Raw genomic sequence first — 25,322 nt, 5'->3', positions numbered from 1 at the left:
AACTTATTTGAATAAATAATGGCTGAGCAATTCCCTAACATGGAAAAAGAAACAGACCTCCAGATCCAGGAAGCCAAGAGAATTAAAAATAGGAACTCAAAGAGACCCACACCATAACATTATAATTGATTTAAGAGAAAAATAAACTTGCTACATAAAAACGATCCCTTATACCTATCAGGAGATTTTTCAACAGAAACTTTACAGGACTGAAAAGAAGGGTGTGATGTATTCAAAACATTTTAAGGATAACTGCCTTTTCTTCCTAGCAAAGAGAATTGAAGGACAGAGAAAGAGTACTCTAGCCAAGCAATAGCTGAATTAGTTCATTATGATCAGGACTGGCCTTAAAAGATATGCTAAAGAGACTTCTTCAAACTGAATGAAAAAGGGATGAGGGTCTAATTAGTAATAGAAAAACCTATGAAATTATAAATCTCAATGGTAAAGTAAATATACATTTAAATTTAGAATACCCTAACACTGTAATAATGCTGGGTAAATCACTCAAATTCTAGTATAAAGGTTAAAATAATAAGTACAACCAAGCAGGAACCTATGGAGCTTTCCCAGGACAGATCCCACCCACTGCCCATGTCCTCTGCCTGCCTCTTGTTTGTAGAAAAGATGTAGTATTCCAGGCCTCCCCTGAGTCACAAAAGTGTGTAATTGAAAGGATGTGAACATGTAGTGGCAAAAGTGGTTGTTAGACCTGAACAACTGGTAACAATCTAAACAGTAAAATAGCCATATAATGTAACAGAATCTTTAGTTCCTTCCTGAAGGACATAGATAATAGTATTTTGGGGATATTCCTGAACTATTTTGCAGATACTAAAACAGCCACCATCCCTCTGGATGATGACAAAACTGGAGCCATAATGTAAGTTGCTCCATCTTGCAGGAATTGATCTCACAGAAATGGGAACAAAGTGACCCTGGAGTTGAAGATTAACTCTGTTTAAAACTATCAAGATGATACTGACCAGACCATCCCATGACCAGTTTCAAGATGGTTGTCAGAGCTGACCATGATGTTTTGCACTTAGCCCCTGCTTGCACGCCTCTGAAATTTCCCAGTTTTCCCCTATAAAACAATTTTCCCTCTAACTGGCAACAAGGAGAAGGTTTGGAAGACAATGTTAGTTCACCATCTTCCCAGGTTGCTGGCTTCCTGAATAAAACTTTTTTTCCCACCAACTCCTGTCTCTCACACATTGATTTTTGAGTGACAAGCAGCAGAACCTGAGTTAGGTACTAGCTACAAAATTATTAAAAAAACTATAACTGTAAGAATTTGTTAATGGATACACAATGTAAAACAATGTAACTTGTGATAACAAAAACAATAAAAAGTGTGATGTAGGGAATAAAATTATAGAAGCTTAATATACATTTGAAGTTATCAACTTAAAATAGATTATTATGATATTTTATGTAAGCTTCATGGTAATCAAAAATACACCTGAGAAAAAGAGAAAAGAATACAAGCATACCACTACAGAAAATCATCTAATCACAAAGGAAGAAATGTAAGAGAAAAATAAAAGAACAAAGGAATTATAATACAGGCAGAAAGCAATCAACAAAATGATAACATTAAATTCATACCTATCAACAGTTACTTTAAATGTAAATGGACTAAATTCTGCAATCAAAAGGAAGAGAGTGCTGAAAGTATTTAAAAAAAAAAAAGACCTACCTATTTGTTGTCTATAAGACACTCACATCAGCTTTAAGTATACACACAGACTGAAAGTAAAGAGATGGAAAAAGATTTATAGACTGCAAAGGAATCTCAAAATAAAACAGGGGTAGCAATACTTTATCAGTCAAAGCAGATTTAAGACAAAGAGTAATGAGTCAAAGAAAGTTGTTACATAATGATAAAAGAGTCAAGTAGAAGAATATATAACAATTATAAATATTTATGAACTCAATATAGGATCAACTAATACATTAAGCAAATATAGCAGGTCTGAAAGGAGAAACAGATAGCAATACAATAATAACATGGGATTCTAATATCCCACTTTCAACAATGGCTAGATCATCCAGGCAGAAAATCAATGAAGAGACTCTGGGCTTAAACTACACGGTAGACCAGATGGATTTAATAAATATTTAATAAATATTTATATAATATTCCATTCAACAGCAGCAAAACACCTACTCATAGGACATTACTTGGGAAAGATATGTGTTGGACCACAAAATAAGTGCTAATATGTTTAAGACTGAAATCATATCAAGCATCTTTCCCAACCTCAATGTGATGAAATCAGAAATCAATTATATAAGGGAAATTGGAAAATTCACAAAATTCCAAAGATTAAACAATATACTACTGAAAAAACCAATGAGTCAAAGAAAAAATTCAAAAGAAAAGAGTATGTTAAGACATATGAAAACTTATGTGATGCAGAAAAAGCAGTTTTAAGAGAAAAGTTTGTTTGAGAAATACCTACATTAATAAAAATGAAAGAACTTGAATAATTTGATTTTATACCCTAGGGAACTAGAAAAGGAAAAACAAATAAAGACCAAATTTAGTCAAAAAAAGGAAATAAAGATCCAGAAAGGAAACAAATTAAATAGAGAGGAATAGAGAGTAAAAAAAAAAATAGAGAGTAAAAAAAAAAAAAATAGAGAGTAAAAAAAAAAATTAAATAGAGAGTAAAAAGAAAAGAAAACATCGATGAAACTAACAGCTGTTTCTTTTTTTCTTTTTTCTTTTTTTCCCTTTTTGTCTTTTTAGGGCCTCAACCATGGCATACAAAAGTTTCAAGGCTAGGGAGCTACAACTGCTGGCCAAAGCCACAGCCACAGCTACAGCAATGCAGGATCTGGGCCACATCTGGGATCTATAACACAGGTCAGGGCAATGCTGGATACTTAGCCCACTGAACAAGGCCAGAGATTGAACCCATGTCCTTATGGATCCAGGTGGGTTTATTACTGCTAAGCCACAATGGGAAATTCTAAGAGCTGTTTTTGATAACATAAACAAGATTAATATATGATTTACCAATACAAAAAGAAAGAGGACTCAATAAATAAAACTAGAAATGAAAAGGGAGACATGACAATTGCTTTCATGGATATAAAAGGATCATAAGAAACTACTGTGAACAATTATATGCCAACAAATTGGACAACTGAGAAGAAAGACAAATTCCCAGAAACACATAATATATCAAGTCTAAATCATGAAGCAATAGAAATTCTGAATGCACAATTTACTAATAAAAAGTTTGGATCAGTAATAAAATACTTTCCAATAAGACCAGGATCAGATGGCTTCACTTATGAATTCTAACAAACATTTAAAAATTATTAATATAAATCCTTCTCAAACTCTTCCAAAAAATAGAAGAAGAGATAGTATTATTAAGTTCATTTTAAAAGGCCACATTTTCCTGATACCAAAATCAGACAAGGATACTAAAGGAAAAATAAACCAAATATCCCTGATGAACATACATGTAAAAATCCTAAACAAATATGAGCAAACTGAATAGAACAATAGATTAAAGGGTCATATACCACATCAAGTGAGATTTACTGCATGGGTGTAAAGAAGGTTAAACACTCACAAATCAATGTAATACACTACATTAGAAAAATAAAGGATAAAAATCATATGATCATCTCAAAGAATGCAGGAAAAGCTCCTGAAAAATTCAACATCTACTTGTGATAAAAGAAAACAAAACAAACAACAAAAGAAATCAACAAACTGGCTATAGAGGGAACTCGCCTCAACATGATAAAGGCTATGTATGACAAGCCCACAGCTAACTTCATACTCAATGGTGACAAGCTGAAAACTTTCCTAGGATAAGAAACAATACAAGGATGCTCAATCTTGCCATTTTTATCAACTTACTACCAGAAGTCCTATTCAGTATAATTAAGTAAGAAAAATGAATAAATACATCCAAATCAGAAAGGAAAAAATGAAATTAACTCTATTTGGAGATAATGTGATATTATATATAGAAAACCATAAAAATTCCACCCCAAACTATTAGAATAAACAAATACAATAACATCGCAGGATATAAAATCAATATTTTAAAGAAAATCTGTTGTGTTTTTTGTTTGTTTTGCTTTTTAGGGCCACAACTGCAGCATATGGAAATCCCAGGCTAGGTGTCAAATTAGAGCTATAGCTGCAGGCCTATGTCACAGCCACAGCAATGCAGGATCCAAGAAGTGTCTGCAGCCTACACCACAGCCCATGGCAATGCCATATTCTTAACCCACTGAGCAACACCAGGGATCGAATCCATGTCCTCATGGATACTAGTTGGGTTTGTTAACTGCTGAGCCACACTGGGAACTTGCCAATGGTATTTTTCACAGAAATAAAACAAACAATTTTATAATTTGTATACAACCATAAAAGACAATAGCCAAGGCAATCTTGAGGAAGAAAAATAAAGCTGAAGGTATCTTCCTGATTTCAAACTACATTAAAAAGTTATAGTAATCAAAACAATATGACACTGGCATAAGCACAGACATACAGACCAATGGAATAGAATAGAGGGCCTAGAAATAAACTCATACATGTATAGCAAACTAATTTATGACAAAGAAGCTAAGAATATCTAATGAGGAAAGGTAGTCTCTTAAAAAAATGCTATTGAGAAAATTGGACAGCTGCATGCAAACAAATGAAACTAGATCACTATCTTATACCATATATGAAAACCAACTCAAAATCAATTAAAGACTTGAAAATCAGCCCTAAACCATGAAACTCCTAGAAGAAAAAACAAAAACAGGGGTAAGCACCTTGACATCAGTTTTCCAGTGATATTTTGGGGACGGATTTGACACCAAAAAATGCAACAAAAGCAAAAATAAACAAATGGGACTACATCAAACAAAAACTGTATGGCAAAGGAAACCATCAACAGAATGATAAAACAGTCTAAAGAATGAGAAAATAATTGAAATCATATATCTTATAAGAGGTTTACAACCAAAATATATAAAAAGCTCACACAACTCAAATAACAACAACAACAAAAATATTGATCTAAAAAAATGCATATATAGGAGTTCCCTCATGGTGCAGTGAGTTGAAGATCCAGCTTTGACACTGCAGTGGCTGTGGAGCACATTAAATCCCTGTCCTAGGAACTTCCACATGCCACAATCACAGCCACAAAAAAATACATAGACATTTTCCCAAAGACAAAAAACAAGTTGGCACCAAGTGCAGAAACAGTGTCCAGCAGTACTAATCATCTGGGAAATGCAAATTAACCATAATGAGATACCACCTCACACATCTTACAATGTAATTACCAAAAAGACAAGAGATAGTAAATATTGATGAGTGTGTGAAAAAAAAAAAGGAAAACCTTGTGCATTGTTGGTGGAAATCCAAATTGGTGCAGCCACTAGGAGAATAAAGTATGGAGGTTCCTCAAAAATTTAAAACTACCCTATGATCCATCAACCCCACTTCTGGATATATATCTAAAGGAAACAAAATTATCATCTTGAAGAGATATGTGCACCCTCATGTTCACTGCAGCATTATTTACCATAGCCAAGACATGGAAACCACCTGAGTGACCATCAATGGATGAACAGATTAAAACTGTGATATATCTATATCTATATATATCAGATAGATAAGAGATTTTTATCTGTCCATAAAAGAGGGAAATCCTGCCATTTGCAATTAACATAAACGAATATGCATGACATTATGTTAAGTGATTAAGTCATACAGAGAAATACAAATACTGTTATGATCATATTTGCATGTAGAATCTGAACTCAGAGTAACAAAACAGATTGCTTATTGTTAGAGTTTGGGGGTGGGTGGGTGAAGGAAATGGGTGAAGGTAGTCAAAAAGTATAAATTGTCAGTTATAGGATAAGTTTTGGAGATACAATGTACAGCATGATGACTAGAGTTAAGAATAATATATTGCATTTTAGAATTTTGCTGAGAGCGTATCTTAAAATCTTTCATTACCAAAAAAAAAAAAGTAAACTAGTAAGATTAACTACACTTGCTGTATTAAATATTTCACAGTATACATACACATACATCAAATCACTAGTAGTGACCTTAAACTGCTATACAGCAGTACATCTTAAACTACTATAATCTGTGTCAATTATATCTCCATAAAAGTGGAAAACATCATTAATCACATATTAGAGCTAGTAATGAGAATTAAATACAGTACTTCAAGTCTCCTGATCAGTATTTTTTCCTTACAACCATTTGCCTTTGTAAATATGTTTCAAAGATATAACTTATATTAAAAAAAAAAAGTTCTAAATGAGATTTGTAAACTCTAAAGCAATAAATTATCATTTTTTAAAACAAAATTGCACAGAAATCCATTAACTGCATTTGAGGATAGCTGTTGTCCATAATATCATGTTGTACTGTTTGACTGACACTTATAAAAAGTTGTATATTAGAGAGTTCCGTTTTATTCCTCAAAGCTTAATGACTGAAATTTCTTTCCTTTTTCTGAATAAAGACCAGATAATATATGCCACTTGGTTTTATTGAGGAAAATATTTCTTCTGAACTAATGTAAAATATCCTATAATTTCCAGAAATGTATTCACTAAAGCAAAATGGATCAATTTGCCAAAAATTAAATGAAGCAACATGCAATCTAACCATCTGGGCAGAATGATATTTTGCCTACCTAAAAGCTTCCTGACATTTTCATTGGTTAAGAATTACTCCTCACTTCATGACTTAAATTTCTTAGTGCTTCAGTAAAAATAGTTGCTGAGTCTTCTTCCTGAAGTAACTATTTTAAAATTATAAAGAAAGCATCATTTGTGAGTATTTCGTGTGTTCATTTGTAAATTATTTCGCAGTTTAAGATGAAAAAGGTAGACATTTTAATGAACATTTAAAAATTACATATGTATATGTACTATTTCTCACTCCCACAATGTTAAAAAAAATTCAAAGAAAACATATCCTCTGTAAGAAAAAAATCACTCAATTAATATATAAATATGTTCTTTAAAAAAATATAATCTCTTTAATAATCTTCAATCCCACTTGTTTCCCATAGAAATGAGTACTGTTTTTGTTTGATGAGATACTGAAGAATATTTTAATATACTGACTGAACATAAGATATATCAACTATATATTTTTACTTAAATACTCACATGAGGTCATAATTTTGTTTTCTTCTATTATCGATCTTTTTAACTTACATAATATGAATAAATTGTAGGTTCTTTAGTTATTTCTCTGTTGGTGGAGATTTAGGTCATTTACTTACTTATTATTGGTTAAATCTAACACTTTTGGAAGACTTTCTCTGTGCTCTCATCCTAATTGGCCTAAATATATTAACTTATTTCTTTTCACAAGAATATATAAATTCTATTATTGTCCCTACTTTATAGGCAAGGACCAGAAAATTAAATAATTTCCCCAAGGCCACACTGCTAGGAAAATATATTTTAAGATACAACCTAGTAAATCTGACTACAGAACTATGTTCTTTATTGCTTTTTTTTTTTTTTTTTTAACATAGTCTTATATGGTGAGGGACTGGGGGGGACTCAGCAGAATTTGTAATATAACACCTTTGGATTATTGGACACAGAGATGAAGCTCTGGAAGCAAGTTTTGATACAAACTCCATTATTACTGATAAGTAAGCTTTATAGCTGGCTCTTAGTCTTATCTTCCTAGAGTGAGTACCTAAGTTATTTTGCCTTTTCTTAATATTGTTTAAAAACGGGGGAGTTCCCATTGTGGCTCAGTAGAAACAAACATGACTAGGATCCATGAGGATCTGGGTTAGATCCCTGGCCTCTCTCATTGGGTTAAAGGATCTGGCATTGCCATGAGCTGCAATGTAGGTCACAGATGCAGCTGGGATATGGCATTGCCATGGCTGTGGCTATGGCTGGCAACTGCAGCTCTGATTCGACCCTTAGCCTGGGCACTTCCATATGCCACAGGTGGGGCCCTAAAAAGCCAAAACGGGGGGTGGAGGGACAGGAAGGTATGTTTATGTTCTCACCAATATTGCTACAATAAATATAGCTTTACATAACTCTCTATGTATGTGCACAGTATTTTTCGAAGATAGATGCCTAGAAGTGGAAATTCTGAGGCTCTAGGTTTGCATATTTTTTTAAAGTTAACAGACACTGTCAAGTTGTCTTTCCAAAAGCCTGTAACAATTAGCATTTCTAGCAAAGTGATATGATACTTGATTTCCCATATACTCACTAACACTATATATGATCAGGCTGTCAATTTTACAAAACCAATAAGAGAAAAATACCGGTTTTAGTTGACAATTTAATTATAATTTCCCTGATTTTTTTCCTGCATCTTCCTAATAAAGCTGAGCATCATTCTTACAGTGCTTATTCATTATTGTCTTCTGTGATGTATTTATTCATATCCTTTGTCATTTTTTCCTTATTGATTTGTAGAACTATTTCACATAAAATGGATTTCTTTCTTTTGTGTCTAAGGGATGGCTTCATCAGCTCTGCTAAAGGCTGCTGCTGTGTTCTATTCCACTTGTACCAGTTTTGGGCTTTGGTTGAATAACAATAGTTACTTGCAGCATTTACTTTTCATGGAGGAAATGGAAGCTTTCACCAGAGAGGTGAGTGGAAATATGGAATTTTTCTTAAGAATTGATATACTTTAAATCCTTCCATATTCTACTGCCAAAAACAAATTGCAAGGCCAGCCCAACGTTAATAGGATGGCTAAATTTACTCTTTTCATGGATGTCAGGGGAGAAGATTAAGTATTTGTTAACAGAAATCTAATCTGCAATTCTAATTAAAGATCACTCTAGCTTGAGCCCTACCAGAAAACAGTCATGTTGCAGAATTTGGTGAATATCATTGCTATATATGTATCTGTACCTATTTAACAAATAACAATGTATATATCCATTAACTATATCGTATATACTGTTCTATTCAAGATTTATCCATGTTTGTGAAAGTATCTGCTAATAAACAGATACTCCATTTGCTAATTAGGGAAATAAAAATTGAAATAATAGGGTATTTTAATCCTTTCTAAAAATAAATATGATGACACCATGTGTTGGTGGGTAAGTACAAAATGAGAATTCTTATTGATGATGAAAGTATATACTGAGAGATAATGATTGGGTTTTGACTCATAAAGCTGAAGTTTCTCATGCCCTACAATAAAACAGCTTCCCTTATGATTCTGGAAGAGATTATGTAACATAAGAATTTTCTATTCCTTCAAAATTTTGGAAAACTCACCCACACAACCTTTGGGGACTAAAATATATTGTGGTACAAAACTTGAACTACAGTTTCATTTGTTTTCCTATGATTATAATGTACCCAGATTTTTTCTTGATTCTTATCAATTTGGATAGTTTTGTTTTTACCACTAATTAGCATTGATTATCTTCAGGTGTCCTGTTGATATTTATATTTCCTCTGTGGATTCCTCCTTGTTTCCCAATGCTGCTCTGATGTATGCTACTTCTTTTAGATCTATGATTTCCAGGGCTTGGTGATGGAATTTGAGATATCTTCTGCTAGAGTTATCAACCTCATTTCCTGTGTTCATTATAACAATGAGGCTAGATATACAGTCTTTTTTTTTTTTTTTTTTTCTTTACAGCTGCACCTGTAGCATATGGAAGGCTAGGAGTTGAAGCAGGCTACAGCTGCCGGCTTACACCACAGCTCACAGCAATGCCAGATCCCCAACCCACTGAGTGAGGCCAGGGATCGAACCCACATCCTCATCAATACTAGTTGGATTTGTTTCTGCTGCACCACACCAGGAACTCCTAGACAGCTTTTAAAATAGAAGTTCTCTCTGATATGCCATATCTTCAAAATTTCATACTAAGTATGCATACCTTAAATTTCTGATAACTCAGAAATCTAAAAAAAATGCTGTTACAGTTCTTGACCATGGTTATATCATAGACAAACTCTTTGATTTGGCATCTTAGCATAGAAAATCTCTTTTATTTGGCATCTTTCTATTTTTTTTTAATTTTCTATATTTTTATTAAAGTATAGGTTTTTTTAGGAATCTATTTTATTTTATTCATGTGGTTAATTTTCTTTTCTTTTTTTAAAATTATTTTCCCAATACAAATTTTTTTTCTACTGTACAGCATGGTGAACCAGTTACACATACATGTACACATTCTATTTTCTCACATTATCCTGCTCCATCATAAGTGATCAAACATAGTTCCCAATGCTACACAGCAAGATTTCATTGCTAATCCATTCCAAAGGCAATAGTTTGCATCCATTAACCCCAAGCTCCCCATCCACCCCACTCCCTCCCCCTCCCTATGAGCAACCCCACTCCCTCCCCCTCCCTATGAGCAACCACAAGTCTATTCTCCAAGTCCATGATTTTCTTTTCTGTGGAAAGGTTCATTTGTGCCATATATTAGATTCCAGATATAAGTGATATCAGATGGTATTTGTCTTTGTCTTTCTGGCTCATTTCACTCAGTATGAGAGTCTCTAGTTCCATCCATGTTGCTGAAAATGGCATTATTTCATTCTTTTTTATGGCTGAGTAGTATTCCATTTGTGTATATATACCATGTCTTCCTAATCCATTAGTCTGTCGATGGGCATTTGGGTTGTTTCCATGTCTTGGCTGTTGCGAATAGTGTTGCAGTGAACATGTGGGTGCATGCGTCTTTCTTAAGGAAAGTTTTGTCAGGATGTATACCCAAGAGTGGGATTGCTGGGTCATATGGTAGTTTTATATATAGATTTCTAAGGTACCTCCATACTGTTCTCCATAGTGGTTGTACCAGCTTACATTCCCACGAACAGTGCAGGAGGATTCCCTTTTCTCCTTACATGCTTGTGATAATTTCTGCTGTACAACAAAGTAATTCAGTTATACATTTACACACATCCCATTCTCTTTCAGATTCTTTTCCCATATAGATAATCACAGAATATTTGGTAGAGCTCTCTGTGCTATACAGCAGGTCCCCATTGGCCCAACATTCCATATACCACAGTGTGCATAGGCCAAACTCAAAAATTTCAGCTAGCATGTAACAAGGAACTGAAGATGTTGTTGATGCCATCATTTCTTCCTCAGTTTTCTCTATAGTATATTTCTGTGTTTCATTGTTTTTAGGTTGATGAAAATTCTTCATGTTCATATAAATTAGGGAATGTGGCCAATTTTTCCAAATGAAATGGGATATAAAATCCAATGTTATCTGTCCAATTCGGAAAATACTCTCTTAATTTTGAGATTCATATTTGGACCAATGAAAGCTACTACATTTCTGTATAATTAAAGTTTATTTGCAAATTGTCTTTATACACATTTTAAAACAGATTTTAGTAAATATTCTCATGGATTACTGTAATATGCTATTAATATATATGTATTTCTACGTACATCAAATTAACTGGAGTTTGAAGTCTGATCCCCTTTTTTCCCTACAACAGATAATTCAAGTTGCATTTTATGACTGTGATTGCAATTAGAAAGCTAAAGAAATTCTATGAGAATATTAGAACGTTGAGCAACCCTAAATTAGAAATAACTGAAGTACCTGAACAACTTAGAGTTAGCTCTTCCAATTAGTTGCCCTTGCCCACAAGAACTAATAGAAATCTTCCTAATTAAAAATTTAAGATGGAATTAGTGGCAAAACAATGATCACAATCCATCTGCAACACCCAAATCATCCTCATTAATAACCAACAATTCATCCAAAAATCTTTCCATATATTCTTAAGTATTACAATTTGTACTAAAAAAAAAAAAAAAAAAAAAAACCTATATAAATATATACTATGGCTGCTATGCTTAGCCCAAAGTCATTTGGTAAGAAGATAAGTAAAGAATCAGAATTTAATTGAATATCTTCAGATTATTCGCTGAGTAGCCCTACCAATGCCAACCAACTGGCCTGCTATAAATTAGCTTCCTGCCTAATATATTTCAAAAATGAGATGAAATACATATTTTAATGTAACCCCACATGTTCTTTTTTATAAATAGGCAAAAATCTCAGCTTCAAATTCACAGTTTATATATAACAAAATTAAAAGGACATAAATGAGATTTTAACATATTTGAACAAAGTTGGAGATTTCATGCTATAATCCTGTTTTAAAACTTCTTTGTATGAATAAAATTGCTGTTGAAAATGATAATTGCCTTTCTCAAATAACAATATAATTCCAAACATTAAAAAAAAAAAATTCAACACATTTCCTACTCATTATTTGTGCTTCAGGCATAGTGCTGTTCATATTCTAATTAGTCATTATCATGTACTTTCCAATTATCTCAAGTCTAAACCATTAAAAATTAGAAGATCAAAGTTTTAAATGATATTAGAAATGAATTAGTCACCAAGAGTGGTGAAAGAACTGAATTCAATATAAGAAAAAAATCTATTATTTTCAAATGTCATTTTTTATTAAGTGAATTTTACTTTATATTACCTGAAAATGCCATTTTCAGTAATTTTAGAAGTAAATTGAAAGTCCTAATTATTGAGAGGAAAAGATCAACTGATTAATAAGATGATATTTCAAAAGCCTCTATTTGCTCTAATGGAACAAAATTATAAAATGTTAATATATTTTTGCTGCCTACACATCTTAGAACAATTTGCAATTTTCTAAATGAGAGAGGACTAGTAAATAACCCGTGAGGTTTTACAGAACAAACTCCACCAAAGTGCATAATCTCTTTCTATGCCATAGAGGTGATCTAAGAGATCAAAGTGAATTGAAATTATGTAAATTTCAATTAAAAAGCCTGCTGTTCTGACCAGAATTGTGGCAGGTCTTTGTTATTCCTTTTGGTTATTGCCCACACACAGCAAGAATTTGAAGTGGCTGGCCCTTTGGCGGGACTGTTTCAGCTAGGAAGTGCCATAGGGATAGAGGCAGTGGTTGGGCCACAATGGAACCAAAGCAGCATTAGGGATGCAGGCAGGCTGGCTGGCTTGGCTGGCTCGGTGGGAGCATTTCCGTTGGGAGCCCAGAGGGACACTCTTAAAGCGACAGCTTCTCGGGTCAAAAGTTACAGCTCTCTTTAGGGTGCTTTATGGGGCTGTCCACCCAGTCTGCCTCTGTTGGAAGCAAAACCAGTTGAATCAAGTTCACCAGAATAAAGGGTAGAGCAAATTTATGTATACCCTCAGTAGAGCCGGCCGCCCTGAAAGTAGGAACTGGCCCACATTGCTGTTGGGTTTTCCTTTATATCCCCATGCTGTGAACTTAATTGGGGACCTGATTTCTCTCACCCCAGGCCCCGTAATTTCTCCTGCCCCAGCCCCCTGCACTGTGCATAAGGGCTGAGCATTGATTGATCTCTGTATGGGAGCGTATTTTGATCCTCTGATTGTTTTCAGGCAGGATGTCTCATCCGCAAGGGGATACAGATGTGGGGTGAGGACCACATATCTTCCCAGTGGGGAGGAGAAGGAGCAGGCCAGGCTGCTCAAGGTGGGGGAAGGGCATTACAATGAGACAGGTGCAGTGATGATAAGGGTCTGGTAATTCTTGTCTTGGCCAGAAGCTTCTGGGTTCAATTTCCTCGAAGAGGACTTGAAGCCTGTGGAAGAATGAATCCCATTTCAACAAGTAAATGCGATCAAATGCTGTTAGGTAGCTGAGGAGGGTAACATAAAAGTTCTTTAGTCACATGTAGTCTTGGAGGGTAATTCAGTGTTCAGGAATGGAAAATAAATGTATATTTTAAGTTCACCTAAGTAAATACTTTTTTGAGTAGCTGCTGAAGGTCAATTTCAAATTCAGAATGCAAACTCAGAGAGGCTTTATATTAGAGCAGTGGAAATAAAGAACTAATTTCAATGCTAATATAGAAAAATGTGTACATATTTGTAAGAAAAAGAATCTACACAATAATAATATGAAAGTCAATTTAAGATTGGGACAGACAAAAAGGGATCAATGGTAGGAAATTTTAACTTGATTAACAGGAAGAATTGGCACTTTAAAACAAAACAAAAAAAAATACATGTAGTAACTTAAAAGTTAACCTCCCATGACATTAAAATGAGTTTAAACAATGCTTTAGCATCAAAAGGACTGGTATAAATGGCAAGGTTAAAAGAATAAGAAGTTTCTAACAGAAGAATGAGTTCTGCTAAAGATAATCAGGAAAGAGTCTTATTTACATAAATAGAGTCAAATTGTTATGAGGGCTGTTGGTGTTATTTTGCTGAAGATGTTGTAGAGAATAGGAAGGATGAATTGGAGGGAAAACAACTCTCAGAGAAAGAAACAAAAAAAATAAAAAAATTTACAAAACAATCCCCAAACAGATCCAGGAGGAAAATAGGTGTGTCATATTAAATTAAAAAAAAAAAAAAAGTAGCATTGCAAAATAATTGCCCTTATTTTTCAGGGTGCAACCTCAGGCTAGAGAATTGGAAAACCAAATTAGGATTATAGATTTTTAATATATCAGTATAAAATATATTGGTACTTGACAACTACATTTTTTAAAGTACTATGTTACCCAAAGAAATATAATCAAGTTAGAAGCTGAGTTAGATGAAGAATTTTAGGAAATGGATAGATCATATTGGGATGAAACACCAAGAAGGAATATAAATAATATTTTCGTAATATCTGATTGCCTTCCATGGATAAAGAAGTTATTGGTGACCTTTTTTTTTTCTTTCCTAATAGAGTTTATAGACTTATTTTAGTGGGAAAACGCAACTGTGGTAGTAAGTAACACAGGGATGTAAGAAATGATAGGGATGTAAGAAATATTTCACTTTTCAAAATTCAAATTTCCATGAAGCCTTAATTTGCCTAAAAAGCTGAATGCTGAGGCAGGCTTTTTGATATTTCTTTCATATCAATAAGGAGAAGTTGGTTCATAAATCGAAAGTGGTAAAAATTGTTGTAGGAAATGACCATACTGTTCCAAATGTATAATACTTGAAAGACATAGTCACATGCAAACTAAAGATCTAGCTGTTTCCTCCTTTGTGATTCTCTAGAAATAAGAATACAATTACACTGAGCTATCATTATCTGTTGATAATCTTCCCAGAAAAACTCTGAAACTTTCAAAATCAGCAATAATTGTTATTCATCTTCATATCTTTAATGTATGTAGCACAATATTTCTTGTTTGGTAATTTAACTGGATTTTGGATTTGGGATTTGCAAGTTTGCCTACTGACGAAAATGTATTTGCAACCCTAAAATCAATAGTTATGATATTTCCACAATAATCTGAGGATATGCATGTGTACAGACAGGTAAGAAATATAATAAGTTATTTAGCACATACTTTCCCAGCTTACACAGAACAAGGAAAAAGTGTGTCCTTTTGTTACAGCTTTTATACCATGAACAAACATACATTTTAAGGGCTATTTAATGCCATGTTTTTCTTTTTCTTTCTTTTTTTTTTTTTTTTTTGGCGTTTTGTTGTTGATGTTGCTGTTTAAAATGCCCCCAAAGCAGTCTTTGAAGTGCTACCTATGTTCTGAATAACGAAAGCCTGTGATGTGTCTTACCGAGAGAATACATGTTTTAGACAAACCTTGTCCAGGTATGAGTTACAGTGCTGTAAGTTCAATTTTAATGATTCAACAATATGTGTAAAATAAGGTATCCTTAAACAAAACACATTCTACAAAGATGTTTGCAAAAATGCTGTGGCCAAGACTTGCAGGAATCTAACACTGTATTTCTTCTAGGAGCAATGATTCAGTATTAGTTAATTCAGTGTTTGCAGCAAATTTATAGAACATAATAATAGTGAATAATGAGAATCAAATGTATATGTTTGTTTTGAATAAGAATAATTTAAAGATGTATCTATTATTCATAACACTAGACTTACTTTTTTGTAAATGCTATTTTATATATTTTGAAAAAACACAGCTAATTTGCAATTAAATGGATTCAGGTTTTGAGGTACTTAACATCTAAAGTTCCTAGATTTGATTTGTACATCTATCAGTTGCATTCCAAATGACAGCTATAAAACTTTACATTGTCCCTAACTTATTTACTTTTTTGCCTCAACTATAAATAATTGCTCATCCAGCTGATATAAGACCCAAAGAGTTAGTGTGAAAGAGGGTATTTTTTTCTAAGCTCTAAAACTTTGAACTGATCATTATTATCCTTTGATTATATCAATTTTATCTACTGAGATAAACTGAAATTACTTAAACAATCATTACTAGTATAAAAAAGTACTCACTTTTTAAAAATTGATTCAGCAACTACTAGACATCTGGAAGTTATCCTATTTAGGGCTGTGAGCCTGAGCAATGTAAAAAGTATAAGGCTCCTATACTTAAAAGATATTGTACTAGGTGGAAAAATTTGGCATTCATATTTTTTAATAACAACATAAAACAGTATATGACAAACACACAAAAAAGCAAATTCTGGAGTTACCATTGTGGCTCAGCAGAAAAGTATCTGACTAGTATCCACGATGATGCAGGTTCCATTCATCACCTCGCTCAGTGGGTTAAGGATCCAGCAGTGCTGTGAGCTGTGGTGTAGGTCACAGACTCGGATCCAGCGTTGCTGTGGCTGTGGTGCAGGCCAGAAGTCACAGCTCTGAGTCAACCCCTAGCCTGGGAATTTCCATATGCCACGGGTATAGCCCTAAAACGACCAAAAAAAAAGCAAAACTATAGATAAAATTTCCTCAAAAGAGACAATGTGATACACAGTTCCCACACAGGAAAATAGGAAGAAAGGAAGTGAAACTTTTATGTTTTTGACATTTTATTTTCCTGATTAAAATAAATTTAAAATACACACACACAATTCCTAAGAAACACATTTGTGCAATAACATTTTTTTTAATCTAAATATGAAGGACAATATGTTTGATGTCAAGTTTGTTCCAAAATATGATTTTGGAATTCATCTCATGAATATTTTTCCTACAAAAAAATATTGGTTTTTCTAGACCTGTTACATGCTTTAATTATGTTTGCTAGTTGTGGCATGATCTTTATTTACACTAATTACTAACTGCTGTAATTATACAAATCATGCCTATACACACTAATTCACTTAAGATGATATTTAAAGAAAAATTTATCTTTTTTTTTTTTTTTTTGCCTGCAACAGGGAGGATGAGGTAGGTGCTAAGATTTTAAATAGAGAGGATCAAAACCCACAGAGGTGGGGTTCCCACTGTGGCTCAGTGGGTTATGAACTCAAAGTAGTTTCTTGAGGATGTGGGTTCAATCCCTGCCTCATTCAGTGAGTGGATCAAGGATCCGTCATTGACACAAATTGCAGCATACGTCACAGATGGGTTTCAGATACAGAGTGGCTATGACCCAGGCCTGCAGCTACAGCTCTGATTTGACCTCTAGCCCAGGAACTTCTGCCACACTTGGGGCAGAAACAAAACAAATCAGAGATATCACGAATTGTGCAAACAAATTGGGGCACAGGGTTTGGTTCAGTAGGGATAAGGGGGTGAGGCAGGTATTCTTTATTTTTGCTGAGTAGCCCTCTGTATTCCTCAGTCAGAAGTGTGAAATCCACAAAAGCTGGGAATCAGTTAGAAGTAATTACCTTATGGGATGATGTAGCCTTCCAGCCCAGATACTATTTCTTTGTAACCAGATTCTATGTACCTATTGTATTCTCTACTTCTCTAACACATTTGGCATTTTGCTAAGGACATTGCTAAGTCAGCAGTTAGTAGCTATAGGAGACTTCTGAAATCCCCAGCTGTCATTCTACATATTATTTGATAGAGGAGAAGGAAAGATTATATATTTTAATTTCAGTATTCCACTTGATTGTTGTTAACAAACTGATTGAGATTACAGTTAGAAAAGATAAGCAGGTTTGATAAATGGTTTTCCACATTTACACTGTTAGTAAGTTGCAAAAATGCTATTAGAACCCTGATTTTAATCTATTCTATTTTATGTTACATATATGGTACCTACAGAAGAACCCCTGTTAGAATTCTCTTGAGCCAGAGACACACAATCCTCAGCACTCAGATATAGCCTGACCATAAAACAAATCTGGAAGAAAAGCTCTTTTTCTCCATGGTGATAGCTGATTGATGTTTCCTCCTTTATTTCCCCTCCCCCTGCCCTTTGTTCTGGCTCTTGCTTGCTTGAGCCTGTAACCCACCCTGGGATCTGGGTCCCCAGCTCTTAGTGCTCCTATTGTTGTTCCTTCCCCGTTGCTATTGATATCCCCATATCCTGGTTAGTGCCAGACAGAGATCAATACTTCATTGGTCCCCTTGATAAAACCTCAGCCTTGGGTTGGAAGCAAAACATTTAAACTCAAAACAGTAAACTCTCAAATATTAAAATATACTCCATCTTAGAAGACAGAGTATTCAACAGGTTGTTTGGTTTAGTTGTGGACAAGAAGAAGACAGAAGGATGTTTTTAAAAGAAATGAATTTAGAAATTAAACAGTGAGTAGGAACACATGGAGAATTGTGGAATATGGATTAAATGTCCTATTAGGGATTTTTTAAAAAATCAGCTTATCCTATCCCATCTCATTTTCTATAGATCTTGAACTCATATCTTAAGAATGAATTTAAGTTTCCTTTCCCCCAAAAGCTTTATGTGATCCCCCCAGTTTTGATTACTATTTTCTCACGTTTCCTTTTGTGATCATAAATCACAGGATTTATTATATAGTCAACATATTAAGGACTCATGAACAGCCAATCTGGTTGCATGCAATTTCCATTTTAGGTTGTATAATATACTCTAAACTTTGTTTTGTAACTATCCGCTCATAAATATATATGATATTCATGGGCTTATTGTGGTGCCTTATGCAAACTGAGACTTAGTGAAGTCTGGCATTCTCAGAGCTATTGGTCAAGGCAACACTAAATAGATTATCTTAAGAAAACTAAGATAATAGATAATCTTCAAGTAAATGTATGCCTGTTCTTTATTTAAAATAGTTATTGAACAGTGACTAAAGATTATAATGGTGGTTTTTCTCTTCATATTTAAAATTTTATATTGATTCCAATAAAAGTATTAGAAACATGTGATATTTTTCTGAGCATAGATGGTGAAAATCATTCTTAAAGGAAATGGATTGAATGACAAAAACATCAGAGGGAAAAAAGAGTAAAATAGGAGTTCCCGGAGTTCCCGTCGTGGCGCAGTGGTTAACGAATCCGACTAGGAACCATGAGGTTGCGGGTTCGGTCCCTGCCCTTGCTCAGTGGGTTAAGGATCCGGCGTTGCCATGAACTGTGGTGTAGGTTGCAGACGTGGCTCGGATCCAGCGTTGCTGTGGCTCTGGCATAGGCTGGCAGCTACAGCTCCGATTCGACCCCTAGCCTGGGAACCTCCATATGCCGTGGGAGCGGCCCAAAGAAATAGCAAAAAGACAAAAAAAAAAAAAAAAAAAAAGAGTAAAATAGCTGGATTTCTTGTTTTAGACTACATAGATTTTATATGTGTAGGTCAAGATCCTTTTCAGGAACACAGTTTTTTTTTTTTTAATTGTATATTCAAGAAATTATCTGTAATGTGAGAAGTGGAATTCAAAACAACACAGGAAGGTAATTTAATGTGCAACTGTTAGCATAAAACAATACAAAAACTAAAATATAATAGTGTTTTTTTTCCTAACCATTATGCCTCATGTTTATTTTAACTGTACTAAGCATTCAAATGTGTACTCTCTTTTCTTTCATATAATAATTCTGTGAGAGGGAGAAGTTTCATTTTGTTACCACCACTTTATGGAAGCCCAAAGCTTTTCAAAGTGGTCTAAAAAGATAGCCAAATCTGGGAGTTCCTACTGTGCCTCAGGAGGTTAGGAACCCAACTAGTGTCCATGAGGATGTGGGTTCAATCCCTGGCCTTGCTCAGTGGGTTAAAGATCTGGCATTGCTGCAAGCTGCAGCATAGATCATAGATTTAGCTCAGATCTGGTGTTGTAGCTGTGGCATGTGCCAGCAGCTTCAGCTCCAGTTGAGCCCTAGCTCCATGAAGTTCCATATGCTATGGATGCAGCCCTAAGAAGGGAAAAAACAAACAAATAAAACCCAATCACACAACTAAGAATGCTAGAGTCCTTGAGGAAAATCAATAATATAAAAGCAGCACAGAAGAATAGAAAAATAATAGAAAAACTAACATCTGAGGAATTAGACTTAACAGGACCGAGTAATACTGTAGATTATGATTATTTCCAGATCTATAGCAGCAGCAACTGTACAAATTTAAACTTCTATCATGAAAAAACAAAACTCTGACAATCTATTCTTCACATCGTAATTGACCATAGTGAGCTAAATTATTGAAAAGAGTAAGATACCTATATGTTAATACAAAAAGAAAGAAAACATCAACTAGAAACTCAGCAGTCCTAAGATATATTTTAAAACTATGTTACAGAAGATTTAAAGAGATAAAAGGAAGAACCAAATGTTCTTTAAAAATGGGAAAAAATTACCTCACATTGGAAAATAAAAATATTGCTAAAATGAAAAGGCTTCCCATGTATTGAGTGACAGGAATTTTAAACATATAATTACATATATATCACTAGACAAATCATTGTGGTAATATTTCTGGATTTCCAAAATTATAAAAAGAAATCACTTTAAAACATAGACACAGTGCAAGAATTAAATGACACTGAAAACAGACCTTTCTTTTTGGCAGTATTTCCTGCAAGATTGTAAACATATTTCTCCAGAATTCTGAGAAGCAACTGATCTTGAACACAAAATCTTAAACAAATCAAATTATCATTTAAGGGAGAGGACATGCACAAACTCATATTTTATTTTTTTAAAAATAGTACCCAATCTGTAAGAATTATAAGAGAAAAAGAAAAAAAGCAATACAGCACAAAGAAATAAAATAGATTAAATATGAATAAGTTTGGTCTATTTAATATGTACAAGCTTATAACCAAAGTCCCAGACTAATTTATTAGAAAGAAGATACTAGTTTGAGGGATGAGAGGGGGCAGCAGAGAAACAAGATTGTTTTATTTTGTTTAGTTTGGCTTTATTGTGTAGATTAAGAAACCTAAAGGTAATAATTAAAATAATTATTAAAATAATCACAATAATTACTATTATTATTATTAATAATAATATCTAGGAGTTCCTACTGTGGTTTAGCGGTAACAAATCCAACTAGTATCCATGAGGACGTAGGTTTGAGCCCTGGCCTCACTCAGTGGGTTAAAGATCTGGCATTGCCATGAGCTGTGGTGTAGGTCATAGACGTGGCTTGGATCCTGCATTGCTGTGGCTATGGTGTAGGCCGGCAGCTACAGCTCCAATTTGACCCTTAGCCTGGGAACTTCCATATGCCACATATGTGGTCCTAAAAATTGAAAAAAAAAATCAAAAAAAGAGATATATATCTATATCTTAGAAACAATTATAAAACTAAGAATGGAACAAAGAAATTCGAAAAATTCAAACAAAGGCGGAAAAATAGATAATGATAAGAAAGCATGAAAAATTTAAAAACAATATACATGGCAGAAAAATTTGCAAATATTTTACTAGTAAAAGTAGGCCTAAATTCATATTGAAAAGATAGAACTTCATAGATTCAAAAAATTCTGATTACAAGGAGAATTTAGAAATTATATTAGAGTTCCTGTCACAGTTCAGTGGTTAATAAATCCGACTAGGAATCATGAGGTTGTGGGTTTGATCCCTGGCCTCGCTCAGTGGGTTAAGGATCCGGCGTTGCTGTGAGCTGTGGTGTAGGTCGCAGATGTGGCTTGGATCCTTCATTGCTGTGGCTCTGGCATAGGCCAGTGGCTACAGCTCTGATTGGACCCCTAGCCTGGGAACCTCCATATGCCAAGGCGCAGCCCTGGAAAAAGACAAAAAAAAAAAAAATTATAGGACTACTATCTATAAAGATATTAAAATATATAAATATTAGAAAAAATTAATGATGGGCTATTATGTGAATCTTAATATAAACCTTAATATAATTATTTATTCAAAACATTAGAATAGAAAATCATTTATATTGATCAAGATATGAGAAGATTGTATTTGTCAGGATGTAATGCAGTAAATATTTACTTTTCACCCAAGTCACAATCTAATTTATATTTAATGGTAGGTTTCCACATAATAATTCAGTTATCCCTGATCCTTCCATTTTTGTTCCTTCCGAGCCTTCTTCCTCCTCTACATTTTGATGAATGAGAAGAGAAAGAAAAAAAATCACATATATATATATATATACACACACACACACACATAGTTATGTATGAATATATATTGTGCATGTACACGATATATGTTTATATATAAACATACCTTATATTACAGTTTCAAAATACAAAAAATTATATGTATATATATTCTTTTACTACTGATATTCTTGTTGTTAGAATCTTAAAGCCTATGAAAACACCATAAAAACTGTTTATAGAGTCTTGAGTCACTGTTACAACTTCAAACAAGTGTTTTGTTGTTGGGTGACTGGTTTCACCATTAAAAAAAAAAAAAAAATTGAACAACATGCAGTTAACCAGTTATAGTGGGTGAGATTTAGGTAAGTATTCCTAATTTAAAATATTTCTATTCATTCAAATTAGTAGCTTAGTAAGTTGTCACATTTTCTCCCAATGTTCTTGGAGATAAACAGCACTGGTCTTTTAGGCTTCATTTTACTGCACTTGTATTCAGGTTAGGGGGCTTGAATAGACGCAATTTTCTATTCTAATTATTCAGGCAAGTATTCTAACTTACGGAGAAGGAAATGAGATATTATTACCTAATATTTCACCTCTTTGATGTTAGTAGAGAAACCTGAGACATACATTGAGCTTATCAAACACAGTTCCCACTGTTTTTTTCCCTCATTTATGAGATATTTGAGGAAAAATCAACTATTTTTAAAAAATAAATAAATAAATCCATAGTTGCACCTGGGCCATAAAACAGACATATATAACATATGGAGGCTCCTGGGCCAGGGATTGAATCCAAGGGACGGCTTTGATCTATGCAACAGATGCAGCAATGCCAGCTCCTTTAACCCACTCCACCAGGCAGGGGATAGAACCCACACCTCCACAGTGACCTGAGCTGCTGTGGGATTCCTGACCCACTGCACCATGGTAGGAACTCCCAAAATAAACTTTTTTAATATCTTTGTATTTCTAGTAGGCACAGTATCTGAACATAATGGATTTTGGAATAGTTTATTTGTGGAACTTGATATATGAAGGCTAGGCCAAAAACATGAAATTTTTCAAAAAGAAGAAAAATAGTCTCTTTATTTCACCTTTCCTCCTCATCACATTTATCCCTACTTGAACACCTAGCCCTTGACTCTTAAAATACATTGGATCTATTTCATCTAACATTAGTTAAATATATCAACAATCAGGAAGGAGTTTCCTGATGGCTCAGGGAGTTAAGGATCTGACATTGTATCTTCTGTGGCTTAGGTCACTGCTGTGGTACAGGTTCGATCTCTGACCCAAGAACTTCTGCATGCTGTGGACATAGCCAAAAACAAACAAAAACCAAACAGGAATATCAGTGTCAATATCAACCATGGATGTGGGTCACAGTGTATGTTAATTGCCAGCACAGAAGCTAAGAATTGGTAATTTTCAAAAGCTGTGTTATTGAAAAAATTCTTCCTGTTTTATTCCAAATCTGTGTGCAGATATTTCTTACTATAATGCTCTACCTCCTGACAGAGAGGACATTCTTTTTTTAGTCAACAACTGGCCTTCTCCCACATGGTGGTAAAATATTGAAGAATTCAAAGGAGTTCCCATCGTGGCTCAGTGGTTAACAAATCCGACTAGGAACCATGAGGTTGCGGGTTCGATCTCTGGCCTCACTCATTGGGTTAAGGATCCGGCATCGCCGTGAGCTGTGGTGTAGGTCGCAGACTTGGCTCAGATCCTGCATTACTGTGGCCCTGGCATAGGCCAGCAGCTACAGCTCAGATTAGACCCCTAGCCTGGGAATCTCCATATGCTGAGGGTGCGGCCCGAAAAAGACAAAAAAAAAAAAAAAAAAAAAAGAATTTAAGTATTCACACTGATAATTCATTAAGCTGACCTCTAGCAAAATGTGGATTTCTGGAGTTTAGTCTGCTTCCATGTGCAAGCTTTCACATCATTTATATGTTCTGCAATGAATTCTACTTTCCAATCTTTCTGTCACCAATTTTACTCTCTGATCAGCCTTTCCTGTTGCTCTCTCTAGAGTCTCATTTCAGTCTGCCTCATAAAAAATATATTAGTTATCATCTGAAAAGACTCTCCGCTTCTGTTTCTGTGCCCATCTACATTCAGACTGCTCTAACAGGCATCACTGGCTCTGCTTGCTAAGGTTTACAGGGGTCCAAGATTATTATTCAAGGTAGCTTCTCTGGGCCCCAATGATCCTCTGGCCTTTTGCTAATGGGTTTCCTCCTAAAGATGCAAATAACGGCTGTCTAAATTCCTGTTTTAATTGTCTCAAAATGAGGCAATCTGGCATCCTTGCAGAGCCATAAATAATCCTCTGAAACTACTTGCAGAAAGGCTCTATCAAGATGTTTTTTGGGACCTGATGAAAAAAAATGTTCAGTGCCAACTTGCCACCATAAACCAGATCACATCTGTGGCAGGGGTTTGCTGAAGGAAGCTTTACCCTGATTCTCCCCTGTTAGTACTGGGTGTAAAAACCACAATCACTCAATATTATTCTACTAGGGACGTTAGGACTCAAACACACTATCCAAAGAGCCAGTGCAAAGTTAGGGCTTTATGAAAATGAGAGTGGTGCTTCATTTCTGCTGCAGTCAGATTAATCTTGCTAATTTTTTTTTATTTTTATTTTTATTTTTTTATCTTTTTGCCATTTCTTGGGCCGCTCCTGCGGCATATGGAGGTTCCCAGACTAGGGGTCCAGTCGGAGCTGTAGCTGCCAGCCTATGCCAGAACCACAGCAATGCAGGATCTGAGCCGCATCTGCAACCTACACCACAGCTCACAGCAATGCCAGATCCTTAACCCACTGAGCGAGGCCAGGGATCGAACTGCAACCTCATGTTCCTAATCGCATTCGTTAACCACTGAGCCACGATGAGAACTCCAAATCTTGCTAATTTCTAAAACAACACTGAAAAAGCTATATTCTAAAACTATTTAAACTTATTTTTCAATATTATCCAAAACCACACTTTAAGCACTTTGATGATTTATACTTGAAATAGGAGAGTAAATAGGGCAAATCAGAATGATAAAGAGTTCCTAACTAGGAGTTCTCCTGTGGCTAAAGGGAT

This window comes from Sus scrofa, chromosome 15 (genome assembly GCF_000003025.6).
Source record: "Sus scrofa isolate TJ Tabasco breed Duroc chromosome 15, Sscrofa11.1, whole genome shotgun sequence".
NCBI classification, from domain to species: domain Eukaryota; kingdom Metazoa; phylum Chordata; class Mammalia; order Artiodactyla; family Suidae; genus Sus; species Sus scrofa.
Note: the sequence above shows the minus strand (reverse complement) of the source record.